Below are 15642 nucleotides of genomic sequence, written 5' to 3' on the forward strand. Positions count from 1 at the left end.
TCCTGTGTGCATTGATTGGATATGTCCTGTGTGCATTGATTGGATATGTCCTGTGTGCATTGATTGGATATGTCCTGTGTGCATTGATTGGATATGTCCTGTGTGCATTGATTGGATATGTCCTGTGTGCATTGATCGGATATGTCCTGTGTGCATTGATTGGATATGTCCTGTGTGCATTGATTGGATATGTCCTGTGTGCATTGATCGGATATGTCCTGTGTGCATTGATTGGATATGTCCTGTGTGTATTGATTGGATATGTCCTGTGTGCATTGATTGGATATGTTCTGTGTGCATTGATTGGATATGTCCTGTGTACATTGATTGGATATGTCCTGTGTGCATTGATTGGATATGTCTTGTGTGTATTGATTGGATATGTCCTGTGTGCATTGATTGGATATGTCCTGTGTGCATTGATTGGATATGTCCTGTGTGCATTGATTGGATATGTCCTGTGTGCATTGATTGGATATGTCCTGTGTGCATTGATTGGATATGTCCTGTGTGTATTGATTGGATATGTCCTGTGTGCATTGATTGGATATGTCCTGTGTGTATTGATTGGATATGTCCTGTGTGCATTGATTGGATATGTCCTGTGTGCATTGATTGGATATGTCCTGTGTGCATTGATTGGATATGTCCTGTGTGCATTGATTGGATATGTCCTGTGTGCATTGATTGGATATGTCCTGTGTGCATTGATTGGATATGTCCTGTGTGCATTGATCGGATATGTCCTGTGTGCATTGATTGGATATGTCCTGTGTGTATTGATTGGATATGTCCTATGTGCATTGATTGGATATGTCCTGTGTGCATTGATTGGATATGTCCTGTGTGCATTGATTGGATATGTCCTGTGTGCATTGATTGGATATGTCCTGTGTGCATTGATTGGATATGTCCTGTGTGTATTTAAATGATGAGACCAAACAACTATTTATATATTGTAGACCGGAATAACCCGGGAGAACATCAGCTGTTAACCTCAGGAGCAAAAAGTGAGATAAAATGTTAAACTAAGATGAACCAGTCAACCATTTCATTCACGATGTTAGATACAGTTGCGTAGCTTCACAATTGATATTTGCAGATATAGTATCAACCCAATCTATTGTCAATGAATATTTATACAAAACTGAGCAGGTGATGGTGATACTGAGTATCAAGAGACAAAATTAGTTTCGAGGCTATCCTCTATCAAGACATTTCCTGTGAACAAACACAGCTAATATATGGCGCAATCTAGTATGCATTGATTGGATATGTCCTGTGTGTATTGATTGGATATGTCGTGTGTGTATTGATTGGATATGTCCTGTGTGCATTGATTGGATATGTCCTGTGTGCATTGATTGGATATGTCCTGTGTGTATTGATTGGATATGTCCTGTGTGCATTGATTGGATATGTCCTGTGTGCATTGATTGGATATGTCATGTGTGCATTGATTGGATATGTCCTGTGTGCATTGATTGGATATGTCCTGTGTGCATTGATTGGATATGTCCTGTGTGCATTGATTGGATATGTCCTGTGTGCATTGATTGGATATGTCTTGTGTGTATTGATTGGATATGTCCTGTGTGCATTGATTGGATATGTCCTGTGTGCATTGATTGGATATGTCCTGTGTGCATTGATTGGATATGTCCTGTGTGCATTGATTGGATATGTCCTGTGTGTATTGATTGGATATGTCCTGTGTGTATTGATTGAATATGTCATGTGTGCATTGATTGGATATGTCCTGTGTGCATTGATTGGATATGTCCTGTGTGTATTGATTGGATATGTCCTGTGTGCATTGATTGGATATGTCCTGTGTGCATTGATTGGATATGTCCTGTGTGCATTGATTGGATATGTCCTGTGTGCATTGATTGGATATGTCCTGTGTGCATTGATTGGATATGTCCTGTGTGCATTGATTGGATATGTCCTGTGTGCATTGATTGGATATGTCCTGTGTGCATTGATCGGATATGTCCTGTGTGCATTGATTGGATATGTCCTGTGTGTATTGATTGGATATGTCCTGTGTGCATTGATTGGATATGTCCTGTGTGCATTGATTGGATATGTCCTGTGTGCATTGATTGGATATGTCCTGTGTGCATTGATTGGATATGTCCTGTGTGTATTTAAATGATGAGACCAAACAACTATTTATATATTGTAGACCGGAATAACCCGGGAGAACATCAGCTGTTAACCTCAGGAGCAAAAAGTGAGATAAAATGTTAAACTAAGATGAACCAGTCAACCATTTCATTCACGATGTTAGATACAGTTGCGTAGCTTCACAATTGATATTTGCAGATATAGTATCAACCCAATCTATTGTCAATGAATATTTATACAAAACTGAGCAGGTGATGGTGATACTGAGTATCAAGAGACAAAATTAGTTTCGAGGCTATCCTCTATCAAGACATTTCCTGTGAACAAACACAGCTAATATATGGCGCAATCTAATATGCATTGATTGGATATGTCCTGTGTGTATTGATTGGATATGTCGTGTGTGTATTGATTGGATATGTCCTGTGTGCATTGATTGGATATGTCCTGTGTGCATTGATTGGATATGTCCTGTGTGTATTGATTGGATATGTCCTGTGTGCATTGATTGGATATGTCCTGTGTGCATTGATTGGATATGTCCTGTGTGCATTGATTGGATATGTCCTGTGTGCATTGATTGGATATGTCCTGTGTGCATTGATTGGATATGTCCTGTGTGCATTGATTGGATATGTCCTGTGTGCATTGATTGGATATGTCCTGTGTGCATTGATTGGATATGTCCTGTGTGCATTGATTGGATATGTCCTGTGTGCATTGATTGGATATGTCCTGTGTGCATTGATTGGATATGTCCTGTGTGCATTGATCGGATATGTCCTGTGTGCATTGATTGGATATGTCCTGTGTGCATTGATTGGATATGTCCTGTGTGCATTGATCGGATATGTCCTGTGTGCATTGATTGGATATGTCCTGTGTGTATTGATTGGATATGTCCTGTGTGCATTGATTGGATATGTTCTGTGTGCATTGATTGGATATGTCCTGTGTACATTGATTGGATATGTCCTGTGTGCATTGATTGGATATGTCTTGTGTGTATTGATTGGATATGTCCTGTGTGCATTGATTGGATATGTCCTGTGTGCATTGATTGGATATGTCCTGTGTGCATTGATTGGATATGTCCTGTGTGCATTGATTGGATATGTCCTGTGTGTATTGATTAGATATGTCCTGTGTGCATTGATTGGATATGTCCTGTGTGTATTGATTGGATATGTCCTGTGTGCATTGATTGGATATGTCCTGTGTGCATTGATTGGATATGTCCTGTGTGCCTTGATTGGATATGTCCTGTGTGCATTGATTGGATATGTCCTGTGTGCATTGATTGGATATGTCCTGTGTGCATTGATTGGATATGTCCTGTGTGTATTGATTGAATATGTCCTGTGTGTATTGATTGGATATGTCCTGTGTGCATTGATTGGATATGTCCTGTGTGTATTGATTGGATATGTCCTGTGTGCACTGATTGGATATGTCCTGTGTGTATTGATTGGATATGTCCTGTGTGTATTGATTGGATATGTCCTGTGTGCATTGATTGGATATGTCCTGTGTGCATTGATTGGATATGTCCTGTGTGTATTGATTGGATATGTCCTGTGTGTATTGATTGAATATGTCATGTGTGCATTGATTGGATATGTCCTGTGTGCATTGATTGGATATGTCCTGTGTGTATTGATTGGATATGTCCTGTGTGCATTGATTGGATATGTCCTGTGTGCATTGATTGGATATGTCCTGTGTGCATTGATTGGATATGTCCTGTGTGCATTGATTGGATATGTCCTGTGTGCATTGATTGGATATGTCCTGTGTGTATTGATTGGATATATCCTGTGTGTATTGATTGGATATGTCCTGTGTGGATTGATTGGATATGTCCTGTGTGCATTGATTGGATATGTCCTGTGTTCATTGATTGGATATGTCCTGTTTGCATTGATTGGATATGTCCTGTGTGCATTGATTGGATATGTCCTGTGTACATTGATTGGATATGTCCTGTGTGCATTGATTGGATATGTCCTGTGTGTATTGATTGGATATGTCCTGTGTGTATTGATTGGATATGTCCTGTGTGTATTGATTGGATATGTCCTGTGTGCATTGATTGGATATGTCCTGTGTGTATTGATTGGATATGTCCTGTGTGTATTGATTGGATATGTCCTGTGTGCATTGATTGGATATGTCCTGTGTGCATTGATTGGATATGTCCTGTGTGTATTGATTGGATATGTCCTGTGTGCATTGATTGGATATGTCCTGTGTGCATTGATTGGATATGTTCTGTGTGTGTTGATTGGATATGTCCTGTGTGCATTGATTGGATATGTCCTGTGTGCATTGATTGGATATGTCCTGTGTGTATTGATTGGATATGTCCTGTGTGTATTGATTGGATATGTCTTGTGTGCATTGATTGGATATGTCCTGTGTGCATTGATTGGATATGTCCTGTGTGTATTGATTGGATATGTCCTGTGTGCATTGTTTGGATATGTCCTGTGTGCATTGATTGGATATGTCCTGTATGCATTGATTGGATATGTCCTGTGTGTATTGATTGGATATGTCGTGTGTGTATTGATTGGATATGTCCTGTGTGCATTGATTGAATATGTCCTGTGTGTATTGATTGGATATGTTCTGTGTGTATTGATTGGATATGTCCTGTGTGCTTTGATTGGATATGTCCTGTGTGCATTGATTGGATATGTCCTGTGTGTATTGATTGGATATGTCCTGTGTGCATTGATTGGATATGTCCTGTGTGTATTGATTGGATATGTCCTGTGTGTATTGATTGGATATGTCCTGTGTGCATTGATTGGATATATCCTGTGTGCATTGATTGGATATGTCCTGTGTGCATTGATTGGATATGTCCTGTGTGAATTGATTGGATATGTCCTGTGTGCATTGATTGGATATGTCCTGTGTGCATTGATTGGATATGTCCTGTGTGCATTGATTGAATATGTCCTGTGTGTATTGATTGGATATGTCCTGTGTGCATTGATTGGATATGTCCTGTGTGTATTGATTGGATATATCCTGTGTGTATTGATTGGATATGTCCTGTGTGCATTGATTGGATATGTCCTGTGTGCATTGATTGGATATGTCCTGTGTGCATTGATTGGATATGTCCTGTGTGCATTGATTGGATATGTCCTGTGTGTATTTAAATGATGAGACCAAACAACTATTTATATATTGTAGACCGGAATAACCCGGGAGAACATCAGCTGTTAACCTCAGGAGCAAAAAGTGAGATAAAATGTTAAACTAAGATGAACCAGTCAACCATTTCATTCACGATGTTAGATACAGTTGCGTAGCTTCACAATTGATATTTGCAGATATAGTATCAACCCAATCTATTGTCAATGAATATTTATACAAAACTGAGCAGGTGATGGTGATACTGAGTATCAAGAGACAAAATTAGTTTCGAGGCTATCCTCTATCAAGACATTTCCTGTGAACAAACACAGCTAATATATGGCGCAATCTAATATGCATTGATTGGATATGTCCTGTGTGTATTGATTGGATATGTCGTGTGTGTATTGATTGGATATGTCCTGTGTGCATTGATTGGATATGTCCTGTGTGCATTGATTGGATATGTCCTGTGTGTATTGATTGGATATGTCCTGTGTGCATTGATTGGATATGTCCTGTGTGCATTGATTGGATATGTCCTGTGTGCATTGATTGGATATGTCCTGTGTGCATTGATTGGATATGTCCTGTGTGCATTGATTGGATATGTCCTGTGTGCATTGATTGGATATGTCCTGTGTGCATTGATTGGATATGTCCTGTGTGCATTGATTGGATATGTCCTGTGTGCATTGATTGGATATGTCCTGTGTGCATTGATTGGATATGTCCTGTGTGCATTGATTGGATATGTCCTGTGTGCATTGATCGGATATGTCCTGTGTGCATTGATTGGATATGTCCTGTGTGCATTGATTGGATATGTCCTGTGTGCATTGATCGGATATGTCCTGTGTGCATTGATTGGATATGTCCTGTGTGTATTGATTGGATATGTCCTGTGTGCATTGATTGGATATGTTCTGTGTGCATTGATTGGATATGTCCTGTGTACATTGATTGGATATGTCCTGTGTGCATTGATTGGATATGTCTTGTGTGTATTGATTGGATATGTCCTGTGTGCATTGATTGGATATGTCCTGTGTGCATTGATTGGATATGTCCTGTGTGCATTGATTGGATATGTCCTGTGTGCATTGATTGGATATGTCCTGTGTGTATTGATTAGATATGTCCTGTGTGCATTGATTGGATATGTCCTGTGTGTATTGATTGGATATGTCCTGTGTGCATTGATTGGATATGTCCTGTGTGCATTGATTGGATATGTCCTGTGTGCCTTGATTGGATATGTCCTGTGTGCATTGATTGGATATGTCCTGTGTGCATTGATTGGATATGTCCTGTGTGCATTGATTGGATATGTCCTGTGTGTATTGATTGAATATGTCCTGTGTGTATTGATTGGATATGTCCTGTGTGCATTGATTGGATATGTCCTGTGTGTATTGATTGGATATGTCCTGTGTGCACTGATTGGATATGTCCTGTGTGTATTGATTGGATATGTCCTGTGTGTATTGATTGGATATGTCCTGTGTGCATTGATTGGATATGTCCTGTGTGCATTGATTGGATATGTCCTGTGTGTATTGATTGGATATGTCCTGTGTGTATTGATTGAATATGTCATGTGTGCATTGATTGGATATGTCCTGTGTGCATTGATTGGATATGTCCTGTGTGTATTGATTGGATATGTCCTGTGTGCATTGATTGGATATGTCCTGTGTGCATTGATTGGATATGTCCTGTGTGCATTGATTGGATATGTCCTGTGTGCATTGATTGGATATGTCCTGTGTGCATTGATTGGATATGTCCTGTGTGTATTGATTGGATATATCCTGTGTGTATTGATTGGATATGTCCTGTGTGGATTGATTGGATATGTCCTGTGTGCATTGATTGGATATGTCCTGTGTTCATTGATTGGATATGTCCTGTTTGCATTGATTGGATATGTCCTGTGTGCATTGATTGGATATGTCCTGTGTACATTGATTGGATATGTCCTGTGTGCATTGATTGGATATGTCCTGTGTGTATTGATTGGATATGTCCTGTGTGTATTGATTGGATATGTCCTGTGTGTATTGATTGGATATGTCCTGTGTGCATTGATTGGATATGTCCTGTGTGTATTGATTGGATATGTCCTGTGTGTATTGATTGGATATGTCCTGTGTGCATTGATTGGATATGTCCTGTGTGCATTGATTGGATATGTCCTGTGTGTATTGATTGGATATGTCCTGTGTGCATTGATTGGATATGTCCTGTGTGCATTGATTGGATATGTTCTGTGTGTGTTGATTGGATATGTCCTGTGTGCATTGATTGGATATGTCCTGTGTGCATTGATTGGATATGTCCTGTGTGTATTGATTGGATATGTCCTGTGTGTATTGATTGGATATGTCTTGTGTGCATTGATTGGATATGTCCTGTGTGCATTGATTGGATATGTCCTGTGTGTATTGATTGGATATGTCCTGTGTGCATTGTTTGGATATGTCCTGTGTGCATTGATTGGATATGTCCTGTATGCATTGATTGGATATGTCCTGTGTGTATTGATTGGATATGTCGTGTGTGTATTGATTGGATATGTCCTGTGTGCATTGATTGAATATGTCCTGTGTGTATTGATTGGATATGTTCTGTGTGTATTGATTGGATATGTCCTGTGTGCTTTGATTGGATATGTCCTGTGTGCATTGATTGGATATGTCCTGTGTGTATTGATTGGATATGTCCTGTGTGCATTGATTGGATATGTCCTGTGTGTATTGATTGGATATGTCCTGTGTGTATTGATTGGATATGTCCTGTGTGCATTGATTGGATATATCCTGTGTGCATTGATTGGATATGTCCTGTGTGCATTGATTGGATATGTCCTGTGTGAATTGATTGGATATGTCCTGTGTGCATTGATTGGATATGTCCTGTGTGCATTGATTGGATATGTCCTGTGTGCATTGATTGAATATGTCCTGTGTGTATTGATTGGATATGTCCTGTGTGCATTGATTGGATATGTCCTGTGTGTATTGATTGGATATATCCTGTGTGTATTGATTGGATATGTCCTGTGTGGATTGATTGGATATGTCCTGTGTGCATTGATTGGATATGTCCTGTGTGCATTGATTGGATATGTCCTGTGTGCATTGATTGGATATGTCCTGTGTGCATTGATTGGATATGTCCTGTGTGTATTGATTGGATATGTCCTGTGTGTATTGATTGGATATGTCCTGTGTGTATTGATTGGATATGTCCTGTGTGCATTAATTGGATATATCCTGTGTGCATTGATTGGATATGTCCTGTGTGTATTGATTGAATATGTCCTGTGTGTATTGATTGGATATGTCCTGTGTGCATTGATTGGATATGTCCTGTGTGTATTGATTGGATATGTCCTGTGTGCACTGATTGGATATGTCCTGTGTGTATTGATTGGATATGTCCTGTGTGTATTGATTGGATATGTCCTGTGTGCATTGATTGGATATGTCTTGTGTGCATTGATTGGATATGTCCTGTGTGTATTGATTGGATATGTCCTGTGTGTATTGATTGAATATGTCATGTGTGCATTGATTGGATATGTCCTGTGTGCATTGATTGGATATGTCCTGTGTGTATTGATTGGATATGTCCTGTGTGCATTGATTGGATATGTCCTGTGTGCATTGATTGGATATGTCCTGTGTGCATTGATTGGATATGTCCTGTGTGCATTGATTGGATATGTCCTGTGTGCATTGATTGGATATGTCCTGTGTGTATTGATTGGATATATCCTGTGTGTATTGATTGGATATGTCCTGTGTGGATTGATTGGATATGTCCTGTGTGGATTGATTGGATATGTCCTGTGTTCATTGATTGGATATGTCCTGTTTGCATTGATTGGATATGTCCTGTGTGCATTGATTGGATATGTCCTGTGTACATTGATTGGATATGTCCTGTGTGCATTGATTGGATATGTCCTGTGTGTATTGATTGGATATGTCCTGTGTGTATTGATTGGATATGTCCTGTGTGCATTGATTGGATATGTCCTGTGTGTATTGATTGGATATGTCCTGTGTGCATTGATTGGATATGTCCTGTGTGCATTGATTGGATATGTCCTGTATGCATTGATTGTATATGTCCGGTGTGTATTGATTGCATATGTCCTGTGTGCATTGATTGGATATGTCCTGTGTGCATTGATTGGATATGTCCTGTGTGCATTGATTGGATATGTCCTGTGGGCATTGATTGGATATGTCCTGTGTGCATTGATTGGATATGTCCTGTGTGCATTGATTGGATATGTCCTGTGTGCATTGATTGGATATGTCCTGTGTGCATTGATTGGATATGTCCTGTGTGCATTGATTGGATATGTCCTGTGTGCATTGATTGAATATGTCCTGTGTGCATTGATTGGATATGTCCTGTGTGCATTGATTGGATATGTCCTGTGTGCATTGATTGGATATGTCCTGTGTGCATTGATTGGATATGTCCTGTGTGCATTGATTGGATATGTCCTGTGTGCATTGATCGGATATGTCCTGTGTGCATTGATTGGATATGTCCTGTGTGTATTGATTGGATATGTCCTGTGTGCATTGATTGGATATGTCCTGTGTGCATTGATTGGATATGTCCTGTGTGCATTGATTGGATATGTCCTGTGTGCATTGATTGGATATGTCCTGTGTGCATTGATTGGATATGTCCTGTGTGTATTTAAATGATGAGACCAAACAACTATTTATATATTGTAGACCGGAATAACCCGGGAGAACATCAGCTGTTAACCTCAGGAGCAAAAAGTGAGATAAAATGTTAAACTAAGATGAACCAGTCAACCATTTCATTCACGATGTTAGATACAGTTGCGTAGCTTCACAATTGATATTTGCAGATATAGTATCAACCCAATCTATTGTCAATGAATATTTATACAAAACTGAGCAGGTGATGGTGATACTGAGTATCAAGAGACAAAATTAATTTCGAGGCTATCCTCTATCAAGACATTTCCTGTGAACAAACACAGCTAATATATGGCGCAATCTAGTATGCATTGATTGGATATGTCCTGTGTGTATTGATTGGATATGTCGTGTGTGTATTGATTGGATATGTCCTGTGTGCATTGATTGGATATGTCCTGTGTGCATTGATTGGATATGTCCTGTGTGTATTGATTGGATATGTCCTGTGTGCATTGATTGGATATGTCCTGTGTGCATTGATTGGATATGTCCTGTGTGCATTGATTGGATATGTCCTGTGTGCATTGATTGGATATGTCCTGTGTGCATTGATTGGATATGTCCTGTGTGCATTGATTGGATATGTCCTGTGTGCATTGATTGGATATGTCCTGTGTGCATTGATTGGATATGTCCTGTGTGCATTGATTGGATATGTCCTGTGTGCATTGATTGGATATGTCCTGTGTGCATTGATTGGATATGTCCTGTGTGCATTGATTGGATATGTCCTGTGTGCATTGATTGGATATGTCCTGTGTGCATTGATTGGATATGTCCTGTGTACATTGATTGGATATGTCCTGTGTGCATTGATTGGATATGTCCTGTGTGTATTGATTGGATATGTCCTGTGTGTATTGATTGGATATGTCCTGTGTGCATTGATTGGATATGTCCTGTGTGTATTGATTGGATATGTCCTGTGTGCATTGATTGGATATGTCCTGTGTGCATTGATTGGATATGTCCTGTATGCATTGATTGTATATGTCCTGTGTGTATTGATTGCATATGTCCTGTGTGCATTGATTGGATATGTCCTGTGTGCATTGATTGGATATGTCCTGTGTGCATTGATTGGATATGTCCTGTGGGCATTGATTGGATATGTCCTGTGTGCATTGATTGGATATGTCCTGTGTGCATTGATTGGATATGTCCTGTGTGCATTGATTGGATATGTCCTGTGTGCATTGATTGGATATGTCCTGTGTGCATTGATTGGATATGTCCTGTGTGCATTGATTGAATATGTCCTGTGTGCATTGATTGGATATGTCCTGTGTGCATTGATTGGATATGTCCTGTGTGCATTGATTGGATATGTCCTGTGTGCATTGATTGGATATGTCCTGTGTGCATTGATTGGATATGTCCTGTGTGCATTGATCGGATATGTCCTGTGTGCATTGATTGGATATGTCCTGTGTGTATTGATTGGATATGTCCTGTGTGCATTGATTGGATATGTCCTGTGTGCATTGATTGGATATGTCCTGTGTGCATTGATTGGATATGTCCTGTGTGCATTGATTGGATATGTCCTGTGTGCATTGATTGGATATGTCCTGTGTGTATTTAAATGATGAGACCAAACAACTATTTATATATTGTAGACCGGAATAACCCGGGAGAACATCAGCTGTTAACCTCAGGAGCAAAAAGTGAGATAAAATGTTAAACTAAGATGAACCAGTCAACCATTTCATTCACGATGTTAGATACAGTTGCGTAGCTTCACAATTGATATTTGCAGATATAGTATCAACCCAATCTATTGTCAATGAATATTTATACAAAACTGAGCAGGTGATGGTGATACTGAGTATCAAGAGACAAAATTAATTTCGAGGCTATCCTCTATCAAGACATTTCCTGTGAACAAACACAGCTAATATATGGCGCAATCTAGTATGCATTGATTGGATATGTCCTGTGTGTATTGATTGGATATGTCGTGTGTGTATTGATTGGATATGTCCTGTGTGCATTGATTGGATATGTCCTGTGTGCATTGATTGGATATGTCCTGTGTGTATTGATTGGATATGTCCTGTGTGCATTGATTGGATATGTCCTGTGTGCATTGATTGGATATGTCCTGTGTGCATTGATTGGATATGTCCTGTGTGCATTGATTGGATATGTCCTGTGTGCATTGATTGGATATGTCCTGTGTGCATTGATTGGATATGTCCTGTGTGCATTGATTGGATATGTCCTGTGTGCATTGATTGGATATGTCCTGTGTGCATTGATTGGATATGTCCTGTGTGCATTGATTGGATATGTCCTGTGTGCATTGATTGGATATGTCCTGTGTGCATTGATTGGATATGTCCTGTGTGCATTGATTGGATATGTCCTGTGTGCATTGATTGGATATGTCCTGTGTGCATTGATCGGATATGTCCTGTGTGCATTGATTGGATATGTCCTGTGTGTATTGATTGGATATGTCCTGTGTGCATTGATTGGATATGTCCTGTGTGCATTGATTGGATATGTCCTGTGTGCATTGATTGAATATGTCCTGTGTGCATTGATTGGATATGTCCTGTGTGCATTGATTGGATATGTCCTGTGTGTATTTAAATGATGAGACCAAACAACTATTTATATATTGTAGACCGGAATAACCCGGGAGAACATCAGCTGTTAACCTCAGGAGCAAAAAGTGAGATAAAATGTTAAACTAAGATGAACCAGTCAACCATTTCATTCACGATGTTAGATACAGTTGCGTAGCTTCACAATTGATATTTGCAGATATAGTATCAACCCAATCTATTGTCAATGAATATTTATACAAAACTGAGCAGGTGATGGTGATACTGAGTATCAAGAGACAAAATTAATTTCGAGGCTATCCTCTATCAAGACATTTCCTGTGAACAAACACAGCTAATATATGGCGCAATCTAGTATGCATTGATTGGATATGTCCTGTGTGTATTGATTGGATATGTCGTGTGTGTATTGATTGGATATGTCCTGTGTGCATTGATTGGATATGTCCTGTGTGCATTGATTGGATATGTCCTGTGTGTATTGATTGGATATGTCCTGTGTGCATTGATTGGATATGTCCTGTGTGCATTGATTGGATATGTCCTGTGTGCATTGATTGGATATGTCCTGTGTGCATTGATTGGATATGTCCTGTGTGCATTGATTGGATATGTCCTGTGTGCATTGATTGGATATGTCCTGTGTGCATTGATTGGATATGTCCTGTGTGCATTGATTGGATATGTCCTGTGTGCATTGATTGGATATGTCCTGTGTGCATTGATTGGATATGTCCTGTGTGCATTGATTGGATATGTCCTGTGTGCATTGATTGGATATGTCCTGTGTGCATTGATTGGATATGTCCTGTGTGCATTGATTGGATATGTCCTGTGTGCATTGATCGGATATGTCCTGTGTGCATTGATTGGATATGTCCTGTGTGTATTGATTGGATATGTCCTGTGTGCATTGATTGGATATGTCCTGTGTGCATTGATTGGATATGTCCTGTGTGCATTGATTGGATATGTCCTGTGTGCATTGATTGGATATGTCCTGTGTGCATTGATTGGATATGTCCTGTGTGTATTTAAATGATGAGACCAAACAACTATTTATATATTGTAGACCGGAATAACCCGGGAGAACATCAGCTGTTAACCTCAGGAGCAAAAAGTGAGATAAAATGTTAAACTAAGATGAACCAGTCAACCATTTCATTCACGATGTTAGATACAGTTGCGTAGCTTCGAGTCTTGTAAGTTGTGTGTCGGTTGAATTTCGTGAGCATTTCCAATCTCATCAGAGTCATAATGTGTACTTTATATGCGTCATTTAATGAATGTGCACGCAATTGTGGAATTACATACACATGTAGCATATGCTCATATGACATTTGCAAATAGAAGTTGATATATATTTTTTTCAGTCACGAATGTTGTGGGTGACAAAATTGAGTTGGGAATTACAGAGATAATTTCGCTGTATTAGGCCAGCCAAGTATGTAAAAGTTTGCCAAATTAGACTTGAAGTTCGGAAATATTCTAGAAACTGGGGTTTCTGGGTGAGTGACTGTGCGAAACTTTGTTAGTTTATAGTCTTCAGTGGCATAAACCAGTGAGCAATAACTGGTTAACTCCTAGGTGAGTTAAAATGATGCGGAAAACAATTAATTGTGAATTGTGATTCAAAATAACCCAGGAGAGTATCAGCCAGTAGGGCAGAAAGTGAAATGGAATGTTAAACCGGTCAACTATATCGTGCACGATGTTGAATACAGTTGCGTAGCTTTAAGTCATGCACGTTTTGTGTCGGTTGAATGTCATGAGCATTTGATATAATGTATACTTTATATGCGTTATATAAAAACATATTTCTGCCATGTTTTTCGCCAACATAAGTATTTATTTGAATTGATTTCGCGCATATACAGCAGATACCTGTTGTTTTATGGTTTTACTTAGTCGGCCAAATATAAATTAGATTATAATTTTATTAAAAACACAAAACATTAAATTGACACTATAATACGATGTAGAAGTATGCTAAATATACAAGCGCAAATCCAAAGAGAAAAATGTTGTCAATATTTGTATATTTCATAATTTCAGTTTAAACACAATTTTCTGTCACATTTACGAACATATAAACATGAAACACTAAATTAGAACTCGCAACTCGCCAAATGAGCCTTGTAAGTGTAGGTAGACGTGCTGTCGTTACGTCACATCACACTGCCCCAAAATAGCGTGTACTGAATGCGCTTATATACAATTACTAAATGTGCATGCGTAATTCTAATCTTTGAAGTTATAAACAACGTGCACGCTAATGAAGCCCAGTATAATCATGGTCAGAAACTTCAACTGAGAAATATGATTGGATATGTCCGATTGTTTAATGTCGTAATCATATAATAATTGAAATAATTTAAAAAAAAATTATATTTTTCCAATTAAATATGTCACAACTATGGCGTCACCGAATAATGTACCTTATTACATTAACCTAGATTGGTGTCAGTGAGAGTAAAAACGATTGACTTGATTGATTCAACTCGTGGTGTATTAACTGACATTGGCAATCATCAAGCACTCATCTTTTCCCACATCAACGATATTACGCAAAGTGTTTGAAAGGGAGTATGTAATCTTAATGCATTCCAATACATTTAAAACTGACATTCTAATCTCTTACGTGGATATGTCTTATCTCTAGTGCAGCTGAGGAATTATGAATGCAAACACCAAATATAGTCAAAAGTGACGGACCAGTCATCTATAACACAGGATAACGTGGAAGCTCTTCGTGTTTGATGTATTGTCCACATACAGTGTTGAAGGTCTACTGTCATTAGTATTGTCAGCGATTATCTTCATCGAAAATGTTAGTACTTCATGAATAACATTATACTCGCTCCAGATTCTGAAAATTGTGTGAACGAACTACAAATACAGAAATATGAACGCAAATGTAACACAAAGTGTTAACCCGTCGATAACCCACACGAATGGGTTGTTAAACGAAAATCATTTGACTCATTTGACTTATTAGATATAATAATGTTGGAACAAATGTTACC

The sequence above is a fragment of the Saccoglossus kowalevskii genome, chromosome 16 (assembly GCF_978046115.1).
Source record: "Saccoglossus kowalevskii chromosome 16, keSacKowa6.1, whole genome shotgun sequence".
Lineage (NCBI taxonomy): Eukaryota > Metazoa > Hemichordata > Enteropneusta > Harrimaniidae > Saccoglossus > Saccoglossus kowalevskii.